The 27,919-nt window shown below is 35.6% G+C and overlaps 1 protein-coding gene across 5 annotated transcripts in view; it reads left to right on the top strand.

Moving 5' to 3' along the window:
* The window catches only part of CDH12 (cadherin 12), a 1,114,509-nt gene that overhangs the window by 215,194 nt on the left and 871,396 nt on the right, over nucleotides 1-27,919 (top strand). Inside the window, exon 1 of one of the 5 annotated variants that reach the window (XM_064375902.1) lies at nucleotides 10,000-10,014. The exons of the other annotated variants lie outside the window; for them this stretch is intronic. The gene's annotated coding sequence lies outside the window, so the exon portion shown is untranslated. Of the gene's footprint in view, nucleotides 1-9,999; nucleotides 10,015-27,919 lie in introns of those variants that run through there. 5 annotated transcript variants of the gene reach the window in all.

The raw sequence follows: 27,919 nt of genomic DNA, 5'->3' as shown, positions 1-27,919 counted from the left end.
AAAGTGAGTTGTACTTTCTTGAATGTGTTTTAAGTTAAGCTATTTGGCTCAGAAATCTAGGTTTCTAACCAATTTTGCATGCTTAGAGTGAATATGGGTCTTTACATTATTCACATTATGACGCTATACCCCAGTAATGCATCTTTTACTTGAAATAATTTTTGAAATCATCTCTTGGCTTAATTAAAAAGAAAACTAGAGTAGTTTATGAGCCACATAAGAAAATGAGTTCATTACTTCTAAGTGGTCACTTATTTAAAATACTAAATTAAATGTGTGACTAGTTTTAAAAATTTATATTTTTGATTAAGAACATAAACTAAACTAGGTTATGGATGCTTTGGTAATTTCATGTTCTCTAAATGCAGTTGGCAGATACATTTTGTTTCTTAAATGGTAGTGTGGTACCATCTAATTAGAAATGAGGAGATTTGAATTGTTCTGCATTCTTCTCACTAATTGGTCCTGTGATCTGAGCCCCATGTGTAAGTGTTTTGTTTTTGGTGGTGTTTTTATCTATAATCTTGCACTAGTATTTGCTTTGTTTATTGCCACTGTGTTAGGAACCTAAAGAGAAAACCAATTATTTCCACAAATGTTAGTGCTACGTTTGGGAGATGGTTAATTCTCTCCTTTGGGAAGGAGAAGATTGAGGCAAAAATGAATATTGAGTTCCCCATGTTACATTGTCAGAGCATGATTATAATTCAGAAATTTTCTTTTGTTCATTTGGTTCTTCTTCAGGAATTGAAAACATAACCAATTCATGCCTGAATACTAATATATCATTTAATTTTTAGGGCACTTACTAGAACTGACAGCATGATTGATTGATTGATTGATTAATTGATTGATGATTTTCTAGTAGTTGGTTTCCACTTAACCATTCCTCTTCTCTGAAAGAAAAGTCAAGAAAAAAACGGTCTTTAATTTAGGTACAATGTTTCTACTTCTGTAATTCATTATATTTTCTTGTTATCAATGAATGTATAAAAATATGTGCATCATCTCCTGACTTTGTCACAAAATGTGTCTTTTTTTGGTTAGGGCAGACTATTGTCTCCTTTATATCCAGGAGTCTTTATTAGTTTGTTTATTTATCAGATCCACAGGCATATCTCAGAAATACTGTGGGATCAGATCCAGACCACAGAAATAAAACAAATATCACAATAAAGTGAGCAGAAAAAAATCCTTCTTGGTTCCCACAGAAAAATTTATGTTTATATTATACTATAATTTATTAAGTATGCAATAGTATTATATCTAAAAAAAGTACATATCTTAATTTTAAAATGCTTTATTACTAAAAAATGCTAATGAGCATCTAAGCCTTCAGTGAGTTGTGGTCTTTTTGCTGGTGGAGGTTCGTGACTCATTGTTGATGGATGCTGGCTGGTCAGAGTGGTGGTTGCTGAAAGCTGGCTATGGCAGTTTGTTAAAATAAGAACACAGTAAAGTTGACCACATTAATCAACTCTTCCTTTCATGAAAGATTTCTCTGTAGCATGTGATGCTGTTTGATGAAATTTGACCCAAATTAGATCTTTTTTCAAAACTGAAATCTTCTCAAACTCAATTACTGCTTTGTCTACTAAGTTTATAAAAGATTCTAAATCATGTATTGTGATTTCACCAATGGTCATAGCATCTTTACTAGAAGTAGATTCCATCACAAGAAAACACTTTCTTTGCAGATCCATAAAAGCAACTCTTCATCTGTTCAAGTTTTATCAGCAGATTTCAGAAATCCAGCCCCACATTCAGCTTCACTTCTTAATAATGTTTTCTTGCAATTTGCACCACATCTGCAGTTACTTCCTCCACAGAAGTCTTGAACCCCTCAAAGTCATACAGAAGAGTTGGAATTAATTTATTCCAAATTCCTGTTGATGTTGACATTTTGACCCATTTTCATGGATCATGAAAATTCTTGATGGCATTTAGAATGGTGAATCTTTTCAAAAAGGTTTTCAATTTATTTTGCTCAGATCCACTAGCATAGTCACCATCTATGGCCGTTATTGCTTTACAAAATGTTTTTCTTAATACTGCTTAAAAGTGAAGATTGATCTTGAACTATGGGCTGCAGAATGAATGCTGACTTAGCAAGCATAGAAACAGCATTAATTTCCTTGCATATCTTGATCAGAGCTCTTGGGTAACTAGGGACATTGTTGATCAGCAGTAATATTTGGAAAAAAAATTGTTTTCTGAGCGATAAATCTCAACAATGGGCTTAAAATATTCAGTAAGTCAGGCTGTAAACACATGAGCTGTCATCTAGACTTTGTTGTTCCATTTATAGAGCACAAACATGGTAGAATTAAAATAATTCTTAAAGGCCCTAGAAATTTCGGAATGGTAAATAAGCACTGGATTTGAATGTCTGGATTCAAAGCTTCAAAGGACAGGCTGACTCTCTGGTTAGTCACCAGCTGCATTAACCTCTAACCAGAGAGTCAGCCTGTCCTTTGAAGCTTTGAATCCAGGCATTGACTTTTCCTCTCTATTAAATACTGAAAGGAATCTTCTTCCACTAGTAAGCTAGTCCATCTACATTGAAAACTTGTCACCTAGTATAGCCATCTTCATCAATTATCTTGGCTAAATTTTGTGGATAACATTCTGCAGCACTTACTACCTTACCTTCCACGTTTGTCTTATGAAGAGGGCTTTTCTTCTCAAACCTCATGACCCAACCTGTGCTAGCTTCTTTTCTGTTTTGATTTGTTTTGTTTTCTATAGCTTCTCATTTCTCTCAGCCTTCATAGAATTGAAGAGAGTTACAGCTTGGGCCTTTCTCTGGATTAGACTTTGACTTAAGAGAATGTTGTAGCTAGTTTGATCTTCTATCCAACTCACTGAATCTTTTTCCATATTAGCAATAAGGCTGTTTTGCATTCTCATTACCGATGTGTTCACTAGAGTATATGATTTTTCTCAATAACTTTTCTTTTGCATTCACAATTTTGCTCACTGTTGTTGCAAGACTCCTAGCAGCCTGTCTCATCTTGCAGAATGCCTTCTTTACTATGCTTCATCATTTTTAGCTTTTGGTTTAAGTAAGAGATGTGGGACTTTTCACTTGAACACTTACAGGCCATTAAAGGGTTATTAATTGGCTTAATTTGATTATTGTTGTGTCTCAGGGAATAGGGAGGCCCAAGGAGAGAAAGAAGGACACGGAATGGCTTGTGGTTAGAGCAGTAAGAAGAGCAGACAGAACATACAGATTTATTAATTAAGTTCATCATCTTATGTGGCCACTGTTCGTGCCACCCCGAAAACAATTACAATAGTAACCTCAAAGGTCACTGATCATAAATCATAATAACAGATAAAATCACAGTGAAAATGTTTGAAATATTATGAAAAATACCAAAATGTGACAGATAGACATGAATTGAGCACATGCTATTGGAAAAATGGTGCTGATAGACTTAGTTAATGTAGGGTTGCCACAAACCATCAATTTCCAAAAAAAATTATACTCGTGAAATACAAAAGCAAAGTGCAATGAAATGAGCCATGCCTGTATTTGCTGTTTTCTTTCGTTCTTCTTTTTTTTTTTTTTTTTGGATGGAGTTTTGCTCTTGTTGTCCAGGCTGAAATGCAATGGTGCAATCTGGGCTCACTGCAAACTCTGCCTCCCGGGTTCAACCAATTCTCTTGCCTCAGCCTCCCTAGTAGCTGGGATTACAGGCATGCACCACCATGCCTGGCTAACTGTCTGTTTTTAGTAGAGATGGGATTTCTCTATGTTGGTCAGGCTGGTCTCAAACTCCTGACCTCAGGTGAGCCGTCTGCCTTGGTCTCTCAAAGTGCTAGGATTACAGGTGTGAGCCACCATGCCCAGCCCAGTATTTTCTTTCTTTTTTTTTTCTTCTTTTTTTTTTATTGCATTTTAGGTTTTGGGGTACATGTGAAGAACATGCAAGATTGTTGCATAGGTGCATACGTGGCCCTGTATTTTCTTTTACAAGTTTATGTAAGCTATTTCAATTCTTAGACTGATTAATGCACTTAATGTGCTCAACTTTAAATTCTTTTGGCTAGAGTTTATCTTTAACTTGTTTGTTTATAGCATCACCAAGAATGTGCTGAGTAAGTTGTAGGCATGGTATTGCCAAAAATTCCTTGCCAAATAGAACCTAGAATTCTTGTATATTCACATATTAGTATCCAAAAAAATGTGTTTATTAAAGAGGCTAGAATAGATTTAAAGTAATTCTATTTTCCCTTCATGTGAGCTATTTTATTTATTCATAGAAATATTGTGTTTGAAGCAAACAGAAACTTTCTTTTTAATCAATGATAGGAAAATCACACAAATTTCAGAAGCTCAGTTGGGACCTAAAGAAAATAAATCACAATAGTAAGTAGACACATTAATGTGAAACCAGCTGACTACCCAGAGTGAACAATCGACATTATTACAATACAGACGTATGGTCTGAGAAAACGATGGGGAGTTCCCATTAAATGCTAGATCTATTTCACAAAGTCTTAATGTTATTAAATATTTGCAGTCTCTTTCAATAAACCTTGCACTTTTTTTTTTAATGCTAGGAGAGTCAGGTATCTCCATGACCTTACTTTGATTTGATTAAGTAAGCATTAATACAAGAACTTCATAGGCACATTGTGAAGTAAAGTGATTTATTTTTTTCATTATTACCTCTGGGAATTATGGAGCATCCTGGACATAAATTCCAATGAGAGCCCCATTCACTTGCACAGTAACAAAAAGCAAAGTCAATTCTAGAGACAAAAACCAAAACAGTAGAGGAAGAATGGAATTGAATTGTGTGTAACCATTAAATTATTCCTTTCATGTAGAATTGTTATCTATAGATTTTTATCGGTACTAATGTTTATATAATTGTTTCACTTTAACTTTGAAAACTTTAGTAAATCGATGTTTCATACTAATCCTATAAAAGTGTTATTCTAATTATGTAAATCTTAGTAAATTACAATTATTCCAAATTTTTTTTTTTTAAATGACATTTAACAAAATGGTCAAACTGTTGACCAGGCATTTTGACTAACTTATGTATGGCTACAACTTGCATTTCTGGGATTCTGATTTTCATAACTGTCATGATGAATCATAAGATTAACTGGGCCCCATAAGTGTAATAAAATTTATTCTTTTATGGGCCAGCTACCTTTCTTTAATACCAAGGTCACAGACTTCACCCCTAAACCTATCTAACTCTTTTTCAAATGAATGTCCTCTCAAGGTTAGGGGGAAGGGAAAATTTATGAATCACAGCCAATCAGACCAAATAAAGTAGAAAGACTTAGAGATGATGACTTCTGAAGAAACTGCCTTGAATACTTTATCCTTGTGCCAATGAGCAAATTGTGTTATTCTAGTAGCCTAAGGACATCAAATGTCTATATATAATTTAGCTCAAGTGTTCACCAGAATAATAAATTACATAATTTTCATATACTATTTTAGTTATGAATGAGGGGAAGTAGAACTACAAATGATCACTTCTATAGAAAAGTATTTGAAATTATTCTGCTCAATTGTAGAACAGAATTATTGGCATTATTCCCCTTTATAACTGATGTATATTTGTAAATGATAAGTTGTCTTTTCCTCTTGTAAACAGTAAATTTACTTGAATATTTATCTGGCAAATACTTGAGATCTCATTGCATCCTGGTTTCTGTGCATTGAGCTCAGCCTACAAAAATGGAGGCCACATTTGTTCCCAGCCTAGCAAGAGAAATTGCTATATAAATAACTAACATTCATTCATTCACCAAAAACAAGTTTTGAGTTGCTTTAATATTAGGTATTATTCAAGACACTAAAAATATAGCAATGAACAAGCCTGAGAAAGTCACTCTCTCTGGGAATTATATTTTAGTGTGAGGAAACAGATAAACATATAATTTTTTTTTTTCTTTTTGAGATAGAGTTTTTCTCTGTCACCAGGCTGGAGTGCAGTGGCATGATCTCGGCTCACTACAACCTCAGACTCCCTGGTTCAAGCGATTCTCCTGCCGTAGCCTCCCAAGTAGCTGGGATTACAAGCACACGCCACCATGCCCAGCTTATTTTTGTATTTTTAGTAGAGATGAGGTTTCAGCATGTTGGCCAGAGATAACCTTTTAGTATAAGCCACACTTTGATACTTGAATAACAAAAAGGAGCTGGCCAAGTAACAATCAGTGGGCAGAGCACCCTAGCGGAAGCCTTGGTTGGTGCAAAGGGCCTAAGGCAAGAAGAAACCCAGCATATTCAAAGAAGGGATTCTGTGTGGATTGGGCAGAGCAGGTGTGATGGTTAGTTTTAGGTGTAAACTTGATTTAAGGAGTACTTAGCAAACTGGTAAAGCACTACTCTGGGTGGGTCTGTGAGGGTGATTCCAGAGGAGATTGGTATGTGGTTCAGTAGACCAAGAGGGGAAGATCTGAATTCTATGACAGCAAGCACCATCTAACTATCTGGGGCCTCAAATAGAACAAAAAGAAGAGAAAATGTGATTTCCTCTCTCTCTCTGTTGGAGCCAAGACAATCTTCTTCTCCCATCCTTGGATATCAGAATTCCAAGACTTTAGGCTTTGCACTAGTACCCCCTCAAACCCGTTCTGGTTCTCAGGCCTTTGGTCTTGGACTGAGAGTCACACCATCAGCTTCCCTGCTTCTGAGACCTTCAGAATTGGACTAAGCCACACCCCCAGCAACCCAGGGCTTCAGTTTGGAGACAGACTTGTAGGATTTCTCAACCTCCATAATCAAGTGAGCCAATTCCCCTAAATCTCCTCTGATATATCTCCATCTATGTGTGTACGTATGTGCCTATCTATCATATTGGTCAATCCCTCTAGAGAACCCTAGCTAGTATAGCAGGTGAGGGTGAAGTAAAGTGGGGGAAGTTGGCAGAGGGCACATCAGAAAGCTTGAAAATATTAATACAAATTCAAGTGGAGCCTCTTAAAAATACTTTAAAATAGGGAATAAAATGATTAGTTTGTATTTTCCAAAAATGATTCTGGTGGCTGGAAGAGGATTGCATGAATGGTGGCCGGAGAAGAAGCAGGGAAACTCTTTCATTTTCCAAGCAAGACATAACGGGCCGGGCACGATGGCTCACAACTATAATCCCAGTACTTTGGGAGGTTGAGGCGAGCAGATCAGGAGGTCAAGAGATTGAGACCATCCCGGCCAACACTGAGAAAGCCCATCTCTACTAAAAATACAAAAATTAGCTGGGTGTGCTGGCATGAGCCTGTAGTGCCAGCTGCTCAGGAGGCTGAGGCAGGAGAATCACTTGCACCCGGGAGGTAGAGGTTGCAGTGAGCCAAGAGTGCACCATTGCACTCCAGGTTGGTGACAGTGTGAGACTCCATCTCAAAAAATAAAGACATAACAATGCTTAGATAATGGTGAATGTTGGAAATTGATGTGTTTTGCATGTTGTGATCATTGAGAAGATGTAAGGTAAAGGAAAGGTTTAAAAAAATCATGATATTTTTTCATGCTGGTAGTATAAGAAAGGCACAAATAATGCTGTATGAAGAAAATCAAAACACAGCTCCCAGAGAACATGACAATTACACCATTGGAAATTCAACAGCAGCAAAAAATTTGATGTTAAATTACAGGAATAGGAATGAGCCAGTGATGTAGATATCATGATCAGATAAGTATGGGTGCTTCAGTGTGATTACAGCAAAGAAATAGAGGAAGATTAGAAAAACAAGATAGCATAAACAGATTAGGATGGTGCTAAGAGGTTTGGACATGTCCCATAGGAAACAGAAATATAGGTGATAAATGTTTTAAAATTATTAAAGTAGTACATTACAAAATAGTGATAGATTTTCTGAAATTACTCGTTATTTTCAAAGGTGTTTTGTATATACTATCACATTGGTTCTTACTGTGAGCTCAAGCATGAAAGTAATGTCATTCGTCATCTCTCTCAATGAAGGTGAGCAAAAGAAAAACTATTGTGGAGACTAGCAAAACTGTAATGAACTTCAGGGGAAAATTTCATAGACAGGATTCATATCAGAGAAATCAGGTGAAGATGTAGTGTCACTGTATGACTGTTGGCTGCAAATCATCAAAATTAGGGATATTTTGTTACCATTTCCTTTATTGTTTATTCTCTCTCTGCTCCTCTCCCTGCATACGGTTGTTACTTAATGTATTTGTTAAATTCATTACTTTTTTTGAAAATGCATAAAGAGAAATAAAAGATTTTATTTGCAGAAATTAAGTAAAAGACAGTCCTCAGTCAAATCTTCCTGATTAATAGGTTAACTGTGAGTCACTGGGACCTGAAACAATATATGTTTTGAGAGTTCCCCCTTGAATTTCTGGTTCAACTGTATCGGGGTGAATTGTTAAAAATGTTCATGTTCTACCCTGAGGCACTCATCTTGAGCACCAGAGACCTAAACAGAATGGGGCTAATCAGTGGAGAGAGAATCAGCAAACTGAGTTTATCAAGTAAAAATAAAATCATTTACTCCCTTATAAGGACTTATGTCTTCGGAAACTGAAAAGTAAAAATGTTATTTTCAAGTCTCGTAAACTAGCACATGCAGAACTCTTGATAGCTCCACCAACAGTCTGGGTTCCTCTTTGTTCTAATTCCGTTTAGAGCAGTCTGCGATTGGCCTATGTTGGCTGTGTCAAGATGGGGCGACTTGCAGATCAATTAATGGAAATTTGAAAAAATAAAAATAAAATAAAAATAAAAATAAAAAAGCTTAGATATCATCCCAGAAAAATTTAAAAACTTGCCCAGACACATTAGTGATTATTGAAAATGTTGGAACGAGGCCTCAGCTTATATAACTCTATGTAACTTGGAAGTCTGAATTAGCACAACCTCTACAGCTTGAACTTCTCTCTGCTTCATGTCGTGATTCTGGATTGCTTGTAATTCCTCTCCACACACATCGCACTACTTCACAGCCTTCTAATTTGGTTCATGCTATCCTCAGTCCCTGAAGTATCCTTTTTACCAATCCTCTTCATTGCTAACTACTATTCAGTTCACTGGCAATTGAGCCAAGACGTCTCCTTCTCCAGGCATTCTTATCTGACAACCACCCCTCCTGACAGAGAAAGTGTTCACAGTCTGTCCTGAGTATACCTCTGTACCATCAGGGTGTGTTGTTTGTGTATTGAGCTATGATGGTTAATACTGAGTGTCAACTTGACTGGATTGAAAGGTGCAAAGTATCGCTCCTGGGTGTGTCTCTGAGGGTGTGGCCAAGGGAAATTAACATTTGAGTCAGTGGACTGGGAGAGGCAGACGCACCCTCAATCTGAGTGGGCACCATCTAATCAGCTGCCAGTGCAGCTAGAATAAAAGCAGGCAGGGGAACATGAAAGGACAAGACTGGCTGAGTCTTCCAGCCTCCATCTTTCCCCTGTGCTGGATGCTTGCCACCCTCAAACATCAGACTCCAAGTTCTTCAGCTTTTGGATTATTGAACCTACACCAGTGGTTTGCCAGGGGCTCTTGGGTCTTTGGCCACAGACTGAAGAGTGCACTATTGGCTTCCCTACTTTTGAGGTTTTGGGACACTGCCTGGCTTCCTTGCTCCTCAGCTTACAGATGGCCTATTGTGGGACTTCAGATTGTGATCTTTGAGTCAATTCTCTTTAATTCACACCCTTTCATATATACATCTATCCTAACATTCCTGTCCCTCTAAGAGAACCCTGACTAATACATGAGCTCCCTCACTAAACTCTCAGTTTCTAGATGAGTGTCGTATTGGCTATTCTCAATCCAGGACTTAATGTAGCTGGTAACACACAGGAAAAGATCAGTGATTTATTATTATTATTGTGTGTGTGCTTGTATGAGTGAATTCATCTGAGCCCTATCTTTTGGTTCTTTCTTGAGTTCTTCTTGCCTAAAATATACAACTTCTTGTCAGATGAATTGTCAAGAAACAGCAACAATAACAGTAACAATTTGGAGCCGAAGAATTTGTACTATACAGAATCTCTACTATACGGTAAATATAACTACTGTTTTCTTCTCACCGAATATCACAGTAACTGACCAACATTTTCATTGATACACTCGATATGCTTTGGTGATTGAGACTTTGAACCAATTGCATTTAGGAAGATAAACAACTTTTATGTCAACCAAAATGAAGGAAAACACACCAGTTTGTCAATTTGTTCCAAGAGACTTTAATGAGACCATGCTCCCTAATCATCTGCCGATCCTGAGAGAGGAAGCGCAATCTGCGCCATTTTGCTGCTCTGACTGGGCAATTTACTGTATTTTATCCCCTGCCTGTGAAACGGAATACTTTTGTCCTTTGCTTATGCAGCACTTTGTAGCATCTGGTGCTTGTCAGAGAAAATGTTTTAGTTTCCCTTTCCTCCTTTCTTTAAAGTGATCATCACCCGTGTAAGGAAGGATTTTTCAGGGTTATCTTGTAGCTGCTCAAAAGGAACTGGATAGGTGGTAGTATGACCTGGAGATGAGGTTAGCACAAAGAATTTTCAACACATGTTTTGCATAGAGTTTAACTTTTATAGAGAAGTTGACTCATTACCAGTAGTAAAACTGTTTTAAGGGCTTATGAATGGAAAAATGCAATGTTATGAATTTTATGAATGGATCCAATCTTACGAATGAATAAATATATGATTTCTCCCTGTCAGAGTAGCATTAAAAAATATCAGAGCTATTGGGGTTACCTTAGTGACCTTCATCCCCATAGCTAATCAAGTATTATAGATAACAGTAAGTCTTTTCTTAATGTCACCATTGCCATCCTAACATCAGCATCCTAAATAAAACCAGTAAGAAATTACTGACCTGATCATCCAACTGCTCCGTTGTACACAACTTGTCCTCTTCAATGTTCCACATAGTACTAGTGCATTTATTTATTTACTTTCTAAAACATTTTTATTGAGATATAATTCACAAGCCATAAAATGGCTTCAACCAGTAAACTTATAAAATATAATCCTTTTCAGTACATACAGAGTTGTACAACCATCACTGAAATCTGAGTTAAAAATATTTTCATTACCCTTTCCTCCACCAAAGTAGTCATTAGCCATAACTCCCCATTAACCCTCCCTCAGCCACTGTCATTCACAATTATTTATGTTCCTATAGATCTGCATATTCCAGACATTTTATATAGCTGTATTTCAGCAACATATAATTTTTTAAAATAACTAGCTGGTTTCACTTAGTATAACATTTTCATAGTGCATCTATACTGTGGGATATATTTATACTTCATTTTTATTGCAAAAGACTATGCCATTGTTTGGATATATAACATTGCATTTATCCATTCATAAGTTTTCAGACATTTGGGTAGTTTCCATATTTTAATTATTATAAATAATACCAATATGAATATTCATTTCAAGTTTTTGTTTGGATGTATGTTTGCATGTCTCTTGCATGTACACTTAGGAGTGCAAATAATTGGTTACAAGGTAGGCAACTCTATGCTTAACAAGTTGAGAAACTTACACCATTTTTCAAAATAGCTACATTATTTTATATTCCTACTAGACATATATGACACCTCCACTTTTTATTAGTTTTCTTTTGGAATTAGAGCCATCTTAATGATTGCAGTGGTATCTCATTGTGGTTTTTATTTGGTTTACCTAATTTCTAATGATGTTGAGCACATTTTCATATGCTTATTGATGGTTTGTATATTTTCTTTGGATAAATATCTTCTAATATTATTGGATAATCCTTTTCTTAGTTTTCTTAATAATTTTCTTTATTATAATTATTATTCTATAATGTTTCTTTTTATTTTTGAGTTGGAATTTTTTTTTTTTTTTTGAGACAGAGTTTCACTGTGTCACCCAGGCTGGAGTGCAGTGGTGTGATCTCGGCTCACTGCAACTGCTGCCTCCCGGGTTCGAACGATTCTCCTGCCTCAGCCTCCTGAGTAGCTGGAATTACAAGTGCCACCACCATGCCTGGCTAATCTTTGTATTTTTAGTAGAGACAGGGTTTCACCATGTTGGTCAGTCTGATCTCAAACTCCTGACCTCATGATCCTCACACCTTAGCCTCCCAAAGTGCTGGGAATACAGGTGTGAGCCAATGCGCCTGGCCTGACAAATATTTTTATATTTATTCTAAATAAAAGCTCCTCTTCAGATACATGATTGGAAGACATTTTCTCCCATTCTGTGGGTGGACTTTTCACTTGCTTCATGATGTCTTTTGAAACACAAAGATTTTATTGTTGGTGAAATCCAAATTATCAACTCTTTTTTGTTTCTTTGGTTTTGGTGTCCTAAGAAGCCATTGTCTAATTCACATTCACAGAGATTTAATCCTACCTTTCTTTTATAAGTTTGTAATTTTAGTTCTTCCATGTTGCCCATGAACAAATTTTGTGTGAATCCTTGAATCTAGGTTGAGAAGGAAGTCTGACTTCATTCTTTTTCATGTCTGTATCTGGTTGTCCCAGCACTACTTGTTGAAAAGGAAATCGTTTCCCTATTGAATTTTCTTGGCAATCTTGTCAAAATTGGATAAACATAAATGTACGGGTTTATTTCTAGACTCTCAATTTTATTCCTTTGTTCTCTATGTCTATTCTTATGCCTAGACCATGCTGTCTTGATTACTGCACTAAAAAGTAAATTGTGAAATTGGAATGTGAATCCTCTAAATTTGTTTCTCCTTTTCAAGAGTGTTTTGTCTATTCTAAGTTCCTTGCATTATACAATCATCTTGACAATTTCTGCTGAAAAAAAAAAATGCAGCTGTGATTTTGGTAGATTGTGTTACATATGTGGTTCAATTTGCAGAATATTGTCATCTTAACAATAGTAAATCATCTGATCTCTGATAAAGAGACAACTTTTGATTTACTTATGTCCTCTGTAATATAAGTAAATTATATTTTGAATTTTACACTGAATGAATATTTCACTTTTTTAAAGTTTATTCCCAATGAATTTCTTTAATTTTACTGTAATGTTCTTAATTACATTATCAGATTTTTCATTGCTAGTATGAAAAAAATATATTGATTTTTGTACATTGATGCATCCTTTACTGAAAGTGGGATATGAGAGTATACAGTTTTTAGCTGGAATTGTATATTTTTCCTTTCATTTATGTCCACTTACATTTCATGTATTAACAGGTTGTGTTGTAGCACCAAATACATTCATATTTGGTTTCCTGATGCATTGAAAATGTTATCATTATAATATGTTCACATTTGTCTCTGTAACAATTTTTGTCTTAAAGGATCTTTTGTCTTTTTTTGTATAACCACTACAACTTTCTTTTGCTCTTTTGGTTATTGTTGACCTGGTATATTTTTCCATTTGGCTACTTTGAACCTATTTGTGTCTTTCAATCTAATTTTTATCTCTTGTAGAGAACATACAACATACAGTAGGATCATTTTTTAAATCTCTTAATTTCTGCCTCTTTGCTTTTCATTGGAACTTTGAATCAATTAACATAAAATGTAATTACAAATATAATTAATTCTATTTTGTCACTATTTATATCTATATTTTAATGTGTTTTTTCATTTTTATATTTCTCATTACTGCCTCCTTTTGTGTTAAATATGTAAACTAGTATACCATTTTGTTTCAATTTTATTATTGTTTTTAAATTGTCTTAGTGGTTTGTCTAGCAATTCTCAGCACCACCTTACTTTAGAATAATCTTGTTCAAATTCTTATAGACTTCATTTCAATACTATACAAAAGCTTTACAGCAATATGGTCCTTTCTCTTCCTCTTCTTATGTGTTATAATTGTTAATTTACATGATAATATATTATAATCCCATCTGTATTAGTTATAGCTCTTTACAGAAAGAGAATTAATAAGAGATACATATCTTCTACTGAATAGATTTCTTATAAGCTATTGGCTATGCAATATATATTTATAAGCAATTTTTGCTTATACATTTCTATGCATATATTTATATGTAAAGTATATTTTATATATACTTATAAGCCATTGGCTATGCCATGCATACACACACACACACACACACACACACACACAAACACACACACACACATATGACTAGGATTTCCAGTACTACATTGAACAAGAGTAGTGAGTGTGGGCATCTTTGTCTTGTTCCAGTTCTCAAGAGTAATGCTTTCAGCTTTTGTTCATTCACTGTGATATTTGTTGTGGGTTTACTATAGATGACTTTTATTGTAAGGTACATTTCTTCAATGCCCAGTTGGTTGAAGGTTGCTAACATTGCTAACACACACACACACACACACACACACACACACACACACACACGAAATAAGAAAGAGATTTCTTATAAACTATTGGCTAATGCAATTATAGAACATGAGAAGTCCCAGAATCTGCCATCTGTGAGCTGGAGATCCAGGAAAGCTAGTCTAAAAGCCTGAGAACCAGAGAGAGGATGATATAGATTCTAGCCTAGATTTGAAGGCCTGAGAAACAGGAGTTCAAAGAGTAGGAGAACTGTCATATCTCCTACTGTCCTTTCTCCACTGTCATATCTCAAACAGTCTGACCATTAGTTTAACTTTCCTCCACCTTTTCCTTCTATTTGAGCCCTCAAGAAATTGGATGAGGCCCACCACACTGGAGAAATCCATCTACTTTACTCTGTCCACCAATTCAAATGTTAGTGTCCTCCAGATGCACCCTCATAGACACACTCAGGAATAATGTTTAACCAGCTATCTGAAAATCCTGTCACCCAGTAAAGTTAACATATAAACTTAACCATCACATAATTTCAATAAGTTTATAACCATTGCATCATATAATATTTTTAAATAATATGAGAGGAAAAGATTTATAAACAAGAATATATTGCACTAACATTTATATTCACTTTTATACAACATTTGTAGTTGCCTTACTGGAGTTCTTTATTATCTTTGCCTTTACCTGATTCTTTATTACCTTTTATGTATTCGTGTTATTATTCAGTGACTTTTAATTTAAAATTGAATTACTCCCATTAGATGGTTTTTGTGGGTATTCTGCTAGCAATAGTAGAATCTTATTTAAGAATTTCTTAATTTCTTTTTTATTTTGAAAGTTTCATTTTATTGGATATAAAATACTTAGTTGACTGCCTTTTTGATTCCCTTCAAGTGTGTATTATGACTGCCTTCAGGCATCCATTGTTTCTGATGGAACGTCAGCTGTTAATTTGTTTGAGGATGCCATGTATGTGATCAGTTAAGGATTTGTGTTTGTCCTGTTTTATTTTTGTTCTTTTGTTTTTTCCTTCTTTTGAGGTTCTTCTTTTAGTTTTAGCTTTCAGCAGCTGGAATATGATGTGCCTATATGTAGAGATGGGTCTCTGAGTTTATCCTATTTTGAATTTATCAAGAGGCTTGGTGATAGGGTTTAATATTTTTCATCCCATTTAGGATGTTTTCAGCCATTATTTATCCACATAGTCTTTATTTCTCCCTCTCCTATTATGCATGAGACTCCTATTATGCATGTGTTAGTACAGTCGATGGTGCCCCACGTATCTCTGAGATGCTGTTCATCTTTGCAATTATTTTACTTTTACATATTATTCTGGATTACCTCAACTCTCCTATCTTTATGTTCATGGATTCTTTCTTTGCCAGCTCCAAATAACTTTTGAACATCTTCAGTGAATTTTAATGCAATTATTATGCCTCTCAATTACAGAATTTTATTTCACTCCTTTTCTTTAAATAATACATATCTGTTTATTTTTGTTCTGTATTGATGAGACATTTGTAAAGATTTTTAAAAATTATTTTTAATTTTTAAACAATTTTTTAGTTTTTGTTATTAACTAATTTATTTGTTAACTTCTGTTTTAGTATTAGAGGTATAGGTACAGGTATGTTATATAGGCAAATTTTGTGTCATGGGGGTTTGGTGTACAGATTATTTTGTCACCCAGGTATTAAGCATACACCGAACAGGTAGTTTTAAGATCTTCCTCACGCTCCTCCCACCCCCTATCCTCTACTAAAGCCTGATGTCTCTTGTTCCCTTCTTTGTGGATATGAGCTGTATTTCCACCCACATCACATGCCAAATTGTAATTCCCAATGTTGGAGGTAGGGCCTGGTGGAAGGTGATTGAACCATGGGGTTACATCCTTCATAAATGGCTTAACACCATCCCCTTGTTGCTGTCTTGTGATAGAGTTTTCACATGATCTAGTTGTTTTAATGTGTGTAGCACCTCTCTCCTCTCTTCCTCCTGCTTCAGCCATGTAAAGTGCTGGCTCCACCTTTGCCTTCCACCAGGATTGTAAGTTTCCTGAGGCAAAAAGCACAATGCCAGAAGCAGGTGCCACAATCATGATTCCTGTACAGCCTGCAGAACCATGTGCCATTTAAACCTCTTTTCTTTACAAATTACCCAGTCTTATGAGTTCCTTATAGCATTGTGAGAATGGACTAATACATTTGTGTCCATGGATACTCAATGTTTAGGTCCCACTTGTAAGTGAGAACCTGCAGTATTTGGGTTGCTGTCCCTGCATTGGTTCACTTAGGATAATGGCCTCCAGCTCCATCCACATTGCTGCAAAGGACATGATCTCATTTTTTTAAGGATGCAAAGTATTCTATGGTGTGTATATACCACATTTTCTTTATTCAATCTAGCACTGATGAGCATTTAGCTTGATTCTGTGCCTCTATTATTGTGAATAGTACTGCGATAAGCATGCATGTGCATGTACCTTTATGCCATAATTATTTGTATTCTTTTAGGTATATACCCAATATTGGGATTGGGCTTACTGAGTCGAATGGTAATTCTTTTTTAAGTTCTTTGAGGAATTGCCAAACTGCTTTCCACAATGGTTAAACTAATCTACATTCCCACCAGCAGTGTACAGACATCCCCTGTTCTCTAAAACCTCAATAACATCTGTCATTTTTTGACTTTTTAATAATAGCCATTCTAACTGGTGTGAGCTGTTATCTCATTGTGGTTTTGATTTCCATTTCTCTAATTAGTGATGTTCAGCATTTTTTCATATGCTTGCTGTCTACATGTATCTTCTTTTCAGAAGTGTCTGTTCATGCACTTTTCCCACAATTTCATGGGATTGTTTTTTTTTTTTTTTGCTTGCTAACTTTTTTAAGTTCCTTATAGATTCCGGATATTATGCTTATGTTGGATGCATAATTTGCAAATATTTCCTCCCATTCTATGGATTGTCTGTTTAATCTCTTGATAGTTTCCTTTGTTGTACAGAACCTCTTTAGTTTACTTAGGTCTTATTTTAAAATTCTTATTTTTGTTGCAATCGCTTTTGGGATCTTTGTCATGAAATCTTTGACAGGGCCTATGTCCAGAATGAAATTTCCTAGGAGATCTTCAAGGTTTTGATAAAGTCTTATGTTTAAGTCTTTAACCAGTCTCGAGTTGATTTCTGTATATGGCGTCAGGAAGTGGTCCAGTTTCAATCTTCTGGATATAGCTAGCTAATTATCCCAGTAGCACTTATTGAATAGGTAGTTCTTTCACCATTGCTTGTTTTTGCTGACTATTGAAGATCAGATACTTGTAGGTAGAGATTTTATTTATTAATTCTATATTCTGTTCCATTGATCTATGTGACTGTTTTTGTACCAGTACCATGCTATTTTGTTTTAGAATAGTTTTAGCCTAGTTTGAAGTTGGGTAATATGATACCTCCAGTTTTGTTAGGATTAGGATTTGCTTTAGCTATTTGGGCTCTTTTTTGGTTCTATATTAGTTTTCAAATAGTTTCTATTTTTTTTTTTCTAATTCTGTGATGAATGTTGTTGGTAGTTTCATAGAAATATCAACAAACGTGTTAATTGCTTTGGGCAGTATGGCCATTTTACCAATATTGCTTCTACTTATCCATGAGAATGGGATGTTTTTCTATTTGTTTCTATTATCTCTAATTTCTTTGAGCAGTGTGTTATAATTCTCATTGTAGAGATCTTTCACCTTGCTGCTTAGTTGTATGCCTAGGTATTTTGTTTTATTTTGATTATTGTGAATAGGATTGTGTTCTTGATTTAGCACTCAGGTTGGACATTGTTAGTATATAGAAACCTACTGATTTTTGTTTGCTGATTTTGTGTTCTGAAATTTTGTGAGGTTGTTTATCAGATCTAGGAATTTTGGGCAAAGACTATGGGGTTTTCCAGCTAAAATATCATATTGTCTGCAGACACAGATAGTGTGACTTCTTTTCCTATTTGGATGTCATTTATTTCTCTTACCTGAGTACTCTGACTAGGATTTCCAGTACTACATTGAACAAGAGTAGTGACTGTGGGCATCCTTGTCTTGTTCCGGTTCTCAAGAGTAATGCTTTCAGCTTTTGCTTATTCACTGTGATATTGGTTGTGGGTTTGCCATAGATGACTCTTATTGTAAGGTACATTTCTTCAATGCCCAGTTGGTTGAAGGTTGTTAACATGAAGGTATGTTTAACTTTATCAAATGCATTTTCTCTATCTATTGAGATGATCATGTGGTTTTGTTTTGAGTTCTGTTTATGTAACAAATCAGATTTATAGATTTGAATATGTTGAACAAATCTTGAATTCCAGAATGAAGCCTGGAATCTAGGTGGATTAGGTATTGATATTAATCTAGGTGGATTAGGTATTGATATTCTGCTGGATTCAGTTTGCTAGTATTTTGTTGAGAAGTTTTGCATCTATGTTCATCAAAGATATTGGCCTGAAGTTGTTGTATGTATTTGTGTGTTTGTGTTGAGTGTCTGTGTCAGGTTTTGGTATGAGAAAGAGAGTGACCTCAGAGAATAAGTTAGGGGAGGAGTTCCTCTGATTCAATCTTTTGAAGTAGTTTTAGTAGGAATGATACCAGCTCTTTTTTAAATGTCTGGAATAACCTGGCTGTGCATCCATCTGGTCCTGGGCTTTTCCTGGCTGGCAGTCTTTTTATTACTGATTCACTTTTGTAACTCATTATTTTTCTGTTTAAGATTTAAATTTACTCCAGGTTAAATCTTGGGAGTTTATGTTTCCAGAATTTTTTCGATTTCTTGTAGGTTTTCTAGGTTAATGTGCATAGAGTTGTTAATAATAGTGTCTGAGAGTTTTTGTATTTCTGAGGGGTCAGTGATAATGTCCCCTTTGTCACTTCTGATTGTATTCATTTGGATGTTCTCTCTTTTTCTCTTTGTTAGTTTACGTAGTCTAACAATCTTATTTATTCTTTCAAAAATCAACTTCTGGATTCATTGATCTTTTGTAAAGTTTTTGCATCTCAATTTCATTCAGTTCAGATTGATTTTGGATATTTCTTGTCCTCTGCTAGCTTTGACATTGGTTTATTCTTGTTTCTTTAGATTCTCTAAGTGTAATGTTGTGTTGTTAATTTGGGATGTTTCTAATTTTATGATGCTGGTGTTCAGCACTATAAACGTCTCTGTTAACACTGCCTTGGCTGTGTCCCAGAGATCCTGGTATGTTGAGGACAGGTTGTTTAATTTCCCTGTGATTGTATGGTTTGGAGTAATCTCTTTAGAATTGATGTCTATTTTTATTGCACTGTTGTCCAAAAGTGTGGTAGGTATGATTTTGGTTTTTTTTTTTTTTGAATTTGCTAAGAATTGTTTTGTGATTGATCTTGTAGTCAATTTTATAGCCCAAGTCATGTGTAGACAAGAACAATATATATTCTGTTGTTTTGGGTGGAGAGTTCTTTAGATGTCTGTTAGGTCTATATGGTCAAGTGTCAAGTTTAGGTGCTGAATATCTAGTTTTCTGCCTTGATGATTGATCTAATAATGTCAGTGGAGTGTTGAAGTCTCTCATTATTATTGTATGTTTATCTAAGTTTCTTCATAGGTCTCTAAGAACTTGCTTTTATGAATCTGGGTGTGCCTTTGTTGGGTACGTATATATATTTAGGATAGTTAAGTCTTCTTGTTGAGTTAAACCTTTCACCATTATGTAATACCCTTCTTTGTTTTTCTCTTTTTAATTTAATCTTTGTTGGCTTAAAGTCTATTTTGTCTGAAATTGGAATATTAATCCCTGCTTTTTTTTCTGTTTTCCATTTTCTTGGGAGATTTTTCTCCATCCTTTTACTTTTAGCCTATGAATGTCATTGCATGTGAGATGGGTGTCTTGAAGACAGCATACAGTTGAGTCTTGCTTCTTTATCCAACTTGCCACTCTGTGCCTTTTAACTGGGGCACTTATCCCATTCACATTCAAGGTTAATATTGATATGTGCAGAATTAGACCTGTCAGTAAGTTGTTATCTGGTTAGTATGCATACCTACTTGTGTAGTTGCTTTGTAGTGTCAATGGTCTATGTAATTAAGTGTGTTTTTGTGGTGGTTGGTAATAGTCTTTCATTATCATATTTTGCACTCCCTTAAGGACCTCTTGTAAGGTGGAAAGGAATTCTCTTAACATTTGCTTGTCTGAAAAGGATTTTATTTCTACTTCACTTATAAAACTTAGTTTGGCTGGTTATGAATTTTTTTCTTTAGTAATAGTGAATAAAGGTGCACAATCCCTCTGGGATTATAGGATTTCTACTGAAACGTCTGCTGTTAGCCTGATGGGGTTCCTTTTGTAGGTGATATCATCCTTTGTTCTAGGCTTTTCAAATATATTTTGTTTTATGTCATTACAGAATCTGACAACTATATGTCTTGAGGATAATCATCCTGTATAGTATTTCACAGAGGTTCTCTGGGTTTCCTGAGTTTGCATATTGGCCTCTCTAGTGACGTTTGGGAAATACTTGTGGGTAATATCTTCAAATATGTTTTCCAAGTTGTTTGCTTCATCCTCGAATCTTTCAGTGATACCAGTAAGTCCTAGATAATGTCTCTTTACATAATCCCACATTTCTCGGAGGTTTTGTTTTTCTTTTTTCTTTTTCTTCATTTTATCTGACCAAGTTAATTTGGACAACCAGTGTTTAAGCTCCAAGATTCTTTCCTCTACATGATCTATTCTGCTGTTGATATTTGCAATTGTATTATTAAATTTTTATAGTGTGTTCTTTGGCTCTCTCATATCAGTCTGGTTCTTTCTTAAAAATGGTTATTTTGTCTTTTCATTATGGTATCATTTTATCATTCCTCAGATTCTTTCAATTGGGTTTCAACTTTCTCCTGAATCTCAATGATCTTCATTTCTATCCATATTCTGAATTCTATGTCTGTCATTTTAGCCATTCCAGCCTGTGTAAGAAACATTGCTGGGGAGCTAGTATGATCATTCAGAGGTAAGAAGACACTCTGGCTTTTTGAGCTGCTAGAGTTCTCTTGTGCTGGTTCTTTATCATCTATATAGGCTGTTATTCCTTCACTCTTTGATATTTCTGTCCTTTGTATTGAGTTTTTTTTGATTGTACCTTCTTTGATGTTCTTAGGGGTTTGATTCTGGTAAAAGGAAGAGTCCATCAACTGGATTTGATTCTGGAAGATTTCAGGGGGCTAAGTCTAATCTCTGCACTCTTGGGCTATGTGCTGTATCACTGGTGTCTGGTACCAGGCCCCAGCTTTGTTTCTTGCCCCCCTTCAAGGTTATGAACCTGCTACATTCAAGAGGTTGAGGTGTTTCCAGTCCACCATCCCCAATGTTCTGGTGGGATGTGCTGGCCAATGTGCTCTGTAGGGGTGGTGGCAGTGGAATCTGTGCTTGCTTGCATGTGCCAGGAGCTGCAGTGATGCAGCAGGGTGTACTGTGTCAGCTAGGGCAGGACACTGGCAGGAATGGGGCAGAGGCATTCATGCACATGCTCATGCTTGCAGCAACAGTGAGGCAGAGTGCCCACACATTGGTGGGGGCAGAGTGCCAGCATCCGTGCATCCACTTGTACTGGTGGCAGTGGTGAGAGCACATAGCTGGCTGTGCCTCTGTGGGGGTAGCATGCTGGTGGTGGTGACATCTGGATGGCAGCATGCACCCACACTCCTAGTAACAGTGGGGCAGCAGGGTGCGCACATGCTATTGGGGGAGGGGAGACAAGGTCCACCTATGTGTGTACACTGACAAAGTGGTAAGAGTTCAGGAAAGTGGGCAAGTGTGTGCCAGCAAAGCAGCAGGGAAAGGCTACTGTGGGGGATGCTGCAAGTGGGCTGGTTGAGTGAACAAAGGTCAGTCTGCTGGAGCTCTCTTATGGCCAGATGTGGTCTGCCAGGAAAGGAGCTATGATGAAGGCCCCCAGGAAGCACCCTGCTTGAGCATCCAAAGATACCCTGCAAGTATGCATGGTCAGGTTGAGGCCCCAGGAAAGGCCAGCAGATGGAGGGGCACTCAGATAGGACAAGGCCCTATCCCCTGGGCAAGACTCCCATTGCTCTGTCCAGGTCTAACAGTACCCAAAATCTAAAACCAACTAGAAGAGCTTGGCAAGCCTTAGAGGATAAGCATCCCTGGCCATGCTCCACTGCAACCCTTCCTGTACCAGATGCTTTGGGCTCCATACAGGCTGGCATCCTTCCCCTACCACCTTCACAACGAACTCTTCCTTCCAGCCCAGGTGTCCATGGGATCCTGGTTTCTACAGGTAGGATTCTAGAGGTCTGTGGTGACTGTTGGCCACTGGTCACCTGTTCAACTTGCCTCTTTTGTAGATTTCACTGGGAATCAGGAGCAGGTCCTAGTGTTTTGCTGCCCTGTGCAGGGTTCCCAGCTTCCTCCTGGTTTAGTCCAGTATCTGTGTCTTCCTTCTTTCTACTCTCAGTGCCTTTTCTCTGAAGATATGCCAGTCTTCCTGATGTCCCTCTTTTTCAGTAGGGGACGTTCCTCCTGGCTGCATCTGGTCAGCCATCTTCAAGTTCTCTTTAGTTCTTTGGATATATTTATCATAGCTTATTATAATAGTCTATCATCTCATCATTTTTTAGCCTTTGCTAAATATTTACTTGATACTTTTTATAAATACATGTTCAGATTGATTTGTAATAGATACAGAAATCTTAATAAATGTATAATTGGCTGAGATTGGCCTACAACTTAGCTTTCTTAAGGAATGCATATCAATTTTTATTTTTAAGCTTAACATAGCTAATGACTAGGAGACTGATCACTCTTTTTCTTTTCTATAGAAGTATTATATGAGACAAATTATTTAAGCATGAAATATTAGGTAAAATTCCACTGAAAATGATTGTATCTGAGCCTACTTTTTTGTGTGTTTTTAGAGTGGGGGTGGCACTGAATTATTAATTTTGTTTGTTTACCAGATATAGAATCATTCACGATTTATAATTAATATTCAGATAATTTTGTAAGGGGCATATTTGAGGTACAGATTCATTGCATTTAAAATTTCAAATTTAGTGTTATAAATTTGTTCATTGGCATAAACTCCAACAACTGTAAGCAATCAACAGCTGTAGTATTTTTAATTATTATTTCTAATGTTGTCTATGACCACATTTCTTATTTTCTTGATTAATATTACTGAGGATTATCCATTTTATTAGTGTATATATAGAGAAATATTTACTACTGTTGAGCTTTCTTTGCTGTTGTATTTTCTTTTTAATATTTTTTACTAATAATTCATCTCCATTAATGTACTTTGGTTTATTCTGAGAATTTTTTCTAAGATTTTTCAGGTTGGAAGCTCAGTTCACTAACTTTGAGCTCTTTTTATCTTCTAATATAAGGCATTTATAAGTCTAATAGTCCCTTGAATATTGTTCTTACTAGGCAGAACAACAGCACCCAAAATATGTGCATATCCTAATGCCTTCTACCCGTGAATAGATTTTTACACAACAAAAGGAACTTTACAGGTGTGATTGATTAGCTTACAGAATTTGAAATGGGAAGATCTTTCAGAATCTCCCAGCACAAAGTTGCTTCTGTAAGTGAATGACAGAAGCAGAGACTCAGAGAAATTGGTAGATGCTATACTGCTGGCTTAGAAGGTGAAGAAAGAGGCTGCAAGCCAAGGAATATAGGTGTCCTCTAGAAACTGACAAAGTCAAGGGAAATACTTCGCTTTTATTTTATTAAAGCCAATTTCAGAATTCTGATCTCCAGAATTCTAAGAACGTATTTCTGTTGTTGAAGATGCTAAGTTGATAGTAATTTTTTATAGCAGCACAGGAAATTAATGCATTTCATTTGCCACATATAAAACATTAATGGTTTTTCAAGTTTTATCATCTTTAACTATTTTGGAATATCCATTATAATGTTTTCTATTCACAATAAGTTTTCAGATGTTTATTTTTTCTGTGTGATTTAATGTCCAAATGAATATTTTTCTACCTTAATTTGATTATGGTTGAGTAATGAGGTCTATGTGACACTAATTCTATGACACAAGTAGCCCAGCACTTGATCATTTGTTGTTTATTTCATGCATGATCTACTAGACATATATAGAATATTGAATCCTAAAATAGGGAAAATGAAATATATAAACTATAAGTATATCAAGTTCTTAATTTTTGCTTTTTCTGTTTTCTGTATCTTTATTTTTAATGATATTTTTGCTCAAACAATTGCTGAGAGGGTACACTAAGCTCTTTTCATATAATATAATTATTTTACATTTGTATTGTTTTGTTTATGAGTCACTTCTATTTTTAGACTATAATTAACTACATACACATTCAGAACTGTTGTATCTTCCTAATAAATTAGAATTTTAATCATTATATAGCAACTGCCTTTATTTTCCCCTCATTATTTTTCTTACTACAATTTTTCATCACACTTCTTTCATTAATAACCTCACCATACATTTTAAGAGTCATTTCTTATATTTCAGTATTTAATATTTAGTTTCATGTGGAATGGCCATTTGGGATATCCAGACTTCCATACTGATGAAATGAAAACTCTTATTTGTGACTTGCATTCTGACAATATACATTCACTTTAATTTTCTAAACTTCACTATAATTTAAAGCAAAAACAAATAAACAAAACTGGCTTTTTATTGATCAAAATATTGACAAAAATTTAAAATATCATTAGAAATAAAATGATTATTTCCTAAGCTCTCTCCACTTAAAGACATTCAATAACTATATTAAGAAATGTCTATATTAAAGGGATTTTTTCCATTTTGAATGTAAACAATAAAGCAAAAAATAATGATTTTAATTTGCACTGAGTTTCTGAGACTAAAAGATGCTTTCCTGTTTATAGAGCATGCCATGATACAAGCAAGGATGAATTTACAATGTTGATAAAGCAATCCTGTACACATTCGCTGGGGGAAGCATAGTACTAGTAAACAGTGGAGACATTTTTTTGTTTAGAAAATATAAAGTTAATTTGCAATAATGCTCAATGTATCAAGAGAAGCCTCATTCAGAAAGAGAATGGAAGCTCAGGTTTTAATGAGAATTATAGAAAATAGGTTACCATTTTAGATAAATATCTTTAGACAAGACAAATGAGTTTTATGTGTTATCATAAAAGAACAGATTTTAAAAATAAGATTTGAAAAGACCAACAGAAAAATTGCACAAATCTCAGATAATACAAGTTACAAAATTATAACCAGAAATGTGTATTGAGGATTCGGAGACAATATCATAAAAATTAAGTTGAAAAGCCAGATGCTCATATAGTCAGGACTCTGATCAGTGTTTACTATAAAATCAGCTGGAACTGACCTCCTTTTGGATCAAAGTAACAGAACTTGCAGTGTGGTCTTGGCAATTTGCTCAGATAAGTTCTCACAGAACTGTGCCTCTTTTTAAAACAATTCTGCTGAGTTTTCTGGAAATGTTCACCAAGTAAAATACATGACCTTTGTTCACCCAAAAAGCAGTAGAATATGGAATGGTAAAGGGACCAAAACAAATGAACAAATAACCTCATGGATTTAAATGAGACTGTTCCGAGCCTATCATTAGAAATGGGGCTCACACAAATAGGAAGAATAAATAGTAGAAGGCGTATTTGTTCTTATGCTACTAATAAAGACATACTCGAGACTGGGTTATTTATAGAGAAAAGGGATTTATTGGACTCACAGTGCCACATGACTCGGGAGGCCTCACAGTGATGGAGGAAGACAAAGGAAGAGCAAAGGGATGTCTGACATGGTGGCAGGCAAGAGAGTGTGCCTAGGGAAATCCCCCCTTTATAAAAGCATCAGATCTCATGAGACTTGTTCACTATCATGAGAACAGCATGTGAAATACCCACCCCCATAATTCGATTACCTCCTACTGGGTCCCTCCCATGACACATGGGAATTATGGGAGCTACAATTCAAGATGAGATTTGCATAGAGACACAGCCAAACCATATCAGAAGGCATTTAGAGTTTCATGCCCAAGATATTTTTAAAACACACCTTTGAAAAATCTATAGAGGTAAGAATATTTCCTCAGTTACTGACACCTGACTTTGATATACAAAAAATGTGAGACTTTCTCAATACTTATGGTGATTTTCAGACAGTAACGAATTCAGTATTCAGTCTTGTAGCCAATTAAGGTCAGTACACAATTCAAAGTTCAGGCACACTGCAAAAAGAGCTTTCTAAAGTATGCCCTAAGTATTGACAGAAGCTTCTTGGAGCTCCCAAGTGTAAACCCAAAACTACATTGGCAATTGCTGCCATTGCAAATCTCTGATTGAAGCTACCATGGGTCCCTGTAATGTTGATCCCAGAGGACCCCTAACCCTGGTGCCCAGGCATCAGGAAACATGCTGATAAATGCCCACAATAGCCTGAAAATGTAGCAATTCTCAACTTGCAGTTATAGCGGAGAAACAGTAAAATGCTATATCTCACAGTGGGTTCATATGTATCCCGGAAATCATATTGCAGTCATTATTCGAATGAAAAACAATTTATAATTTTGACTTCTACAAACTAATATTGTCTTAAAGAAGAGTATTTATTGTAAAGAAAAGTGCACTAATTTTGGAGGCAGAAAAGCTGAAATAAAAATCTACCTCAGATTTTTTATAGCAAACCAGGAAAACTGGCTGACTTTTGATTCTCAGTTTCTGCATCTGTCAACTGGGCATAATTTATCTTATGTATTCAGTTTAACATCAATAGTATCAATTGCTTATGAATGTTAGTTATTATTATTACCTCTAAGTTCTGCTTTTAGCAACTTATGGGAAACAGTAACATGGATTTTCTGTGGGTGTAAAATTATACCATTGGGCAGGCAGCAGAAATCTTTAGAAAATTCATATTACAACTGAGTTTTCAAGTTATATTATAATTGGATTGGAATAAGTTATTTCTCTCTATTATTATTTTTGCACAAAATGAGTTAGTTTCTATGTTCAGGAAGCAAATGAGCACAATCAGGTACCATGTAGAACCTGGATGTTTGTCAACATCAGGTTAAGAAATCGAAAACTGAACGTTCTGAAAATAACTGGAGCTGCAAATATATAACAGGATTGAGTGAAAAGTCAAACCGTAGGTACACATTTGAAATTTGCATGGACATTTTTGTAATGGACAGAGTTTGAATCCAAAGATTCTTAACGATTATGGACAAAAACTTCATGAATAAAGCTAGGTGTTTTAAAGCAATGTGAAGTTTTTCTTAAACATATGGCCTCCCCTCTGCTTTATTACCCTTCCCTCCACATCTGTCTTAATTCATTTAGGCTGTTAGAATAAAGTATCAGAGATTGGGTCACTGTAAACAACAAAAAATTTATTTCTCACAGCCTAGAGGGTAGGAAGTCTCAGATGAAGGCACAGGCCAATTCTGTATCTCATGAGATGGCACCTTCTTTCTACGTTATTACATCGTGGAAGGCACAGGGCAGCTCTCTGGAGCCTCTTTTATAAGGGTGTTAATCCAGCCAGTCCTGGTGGCTCAAATAAATGCCAAATGTTTGCTGGATATATTTTGTCAATTTTCCCTAAGAAATTTAAAATACAGTCATAGACATCTTGATATTTTACCCTCAAATACTCAAATAT

Source organism: Aotus nancymaae, unplaced genomic scaffold (genome assembly GCF_030222135.1).
Source record: "Aotus nancymaae isolate 86718 unplaced genomic scaffold, 86718_ANA_hifiasm-v0.15.2.pri h1tg000014l, whole genome shotgun sequence".
Classification (NCBI taxonomy): domain Eukaryota; kingdom Metazoa; phylum Chordata; class Mammalia; order Primates; family Aotidae; genus Aotus; species Aotus nancymaae.
Note: the sequence above shows the minus strand (reverse complement) of the source record. Positions and strands in the feature narration are given on the sequence as shown.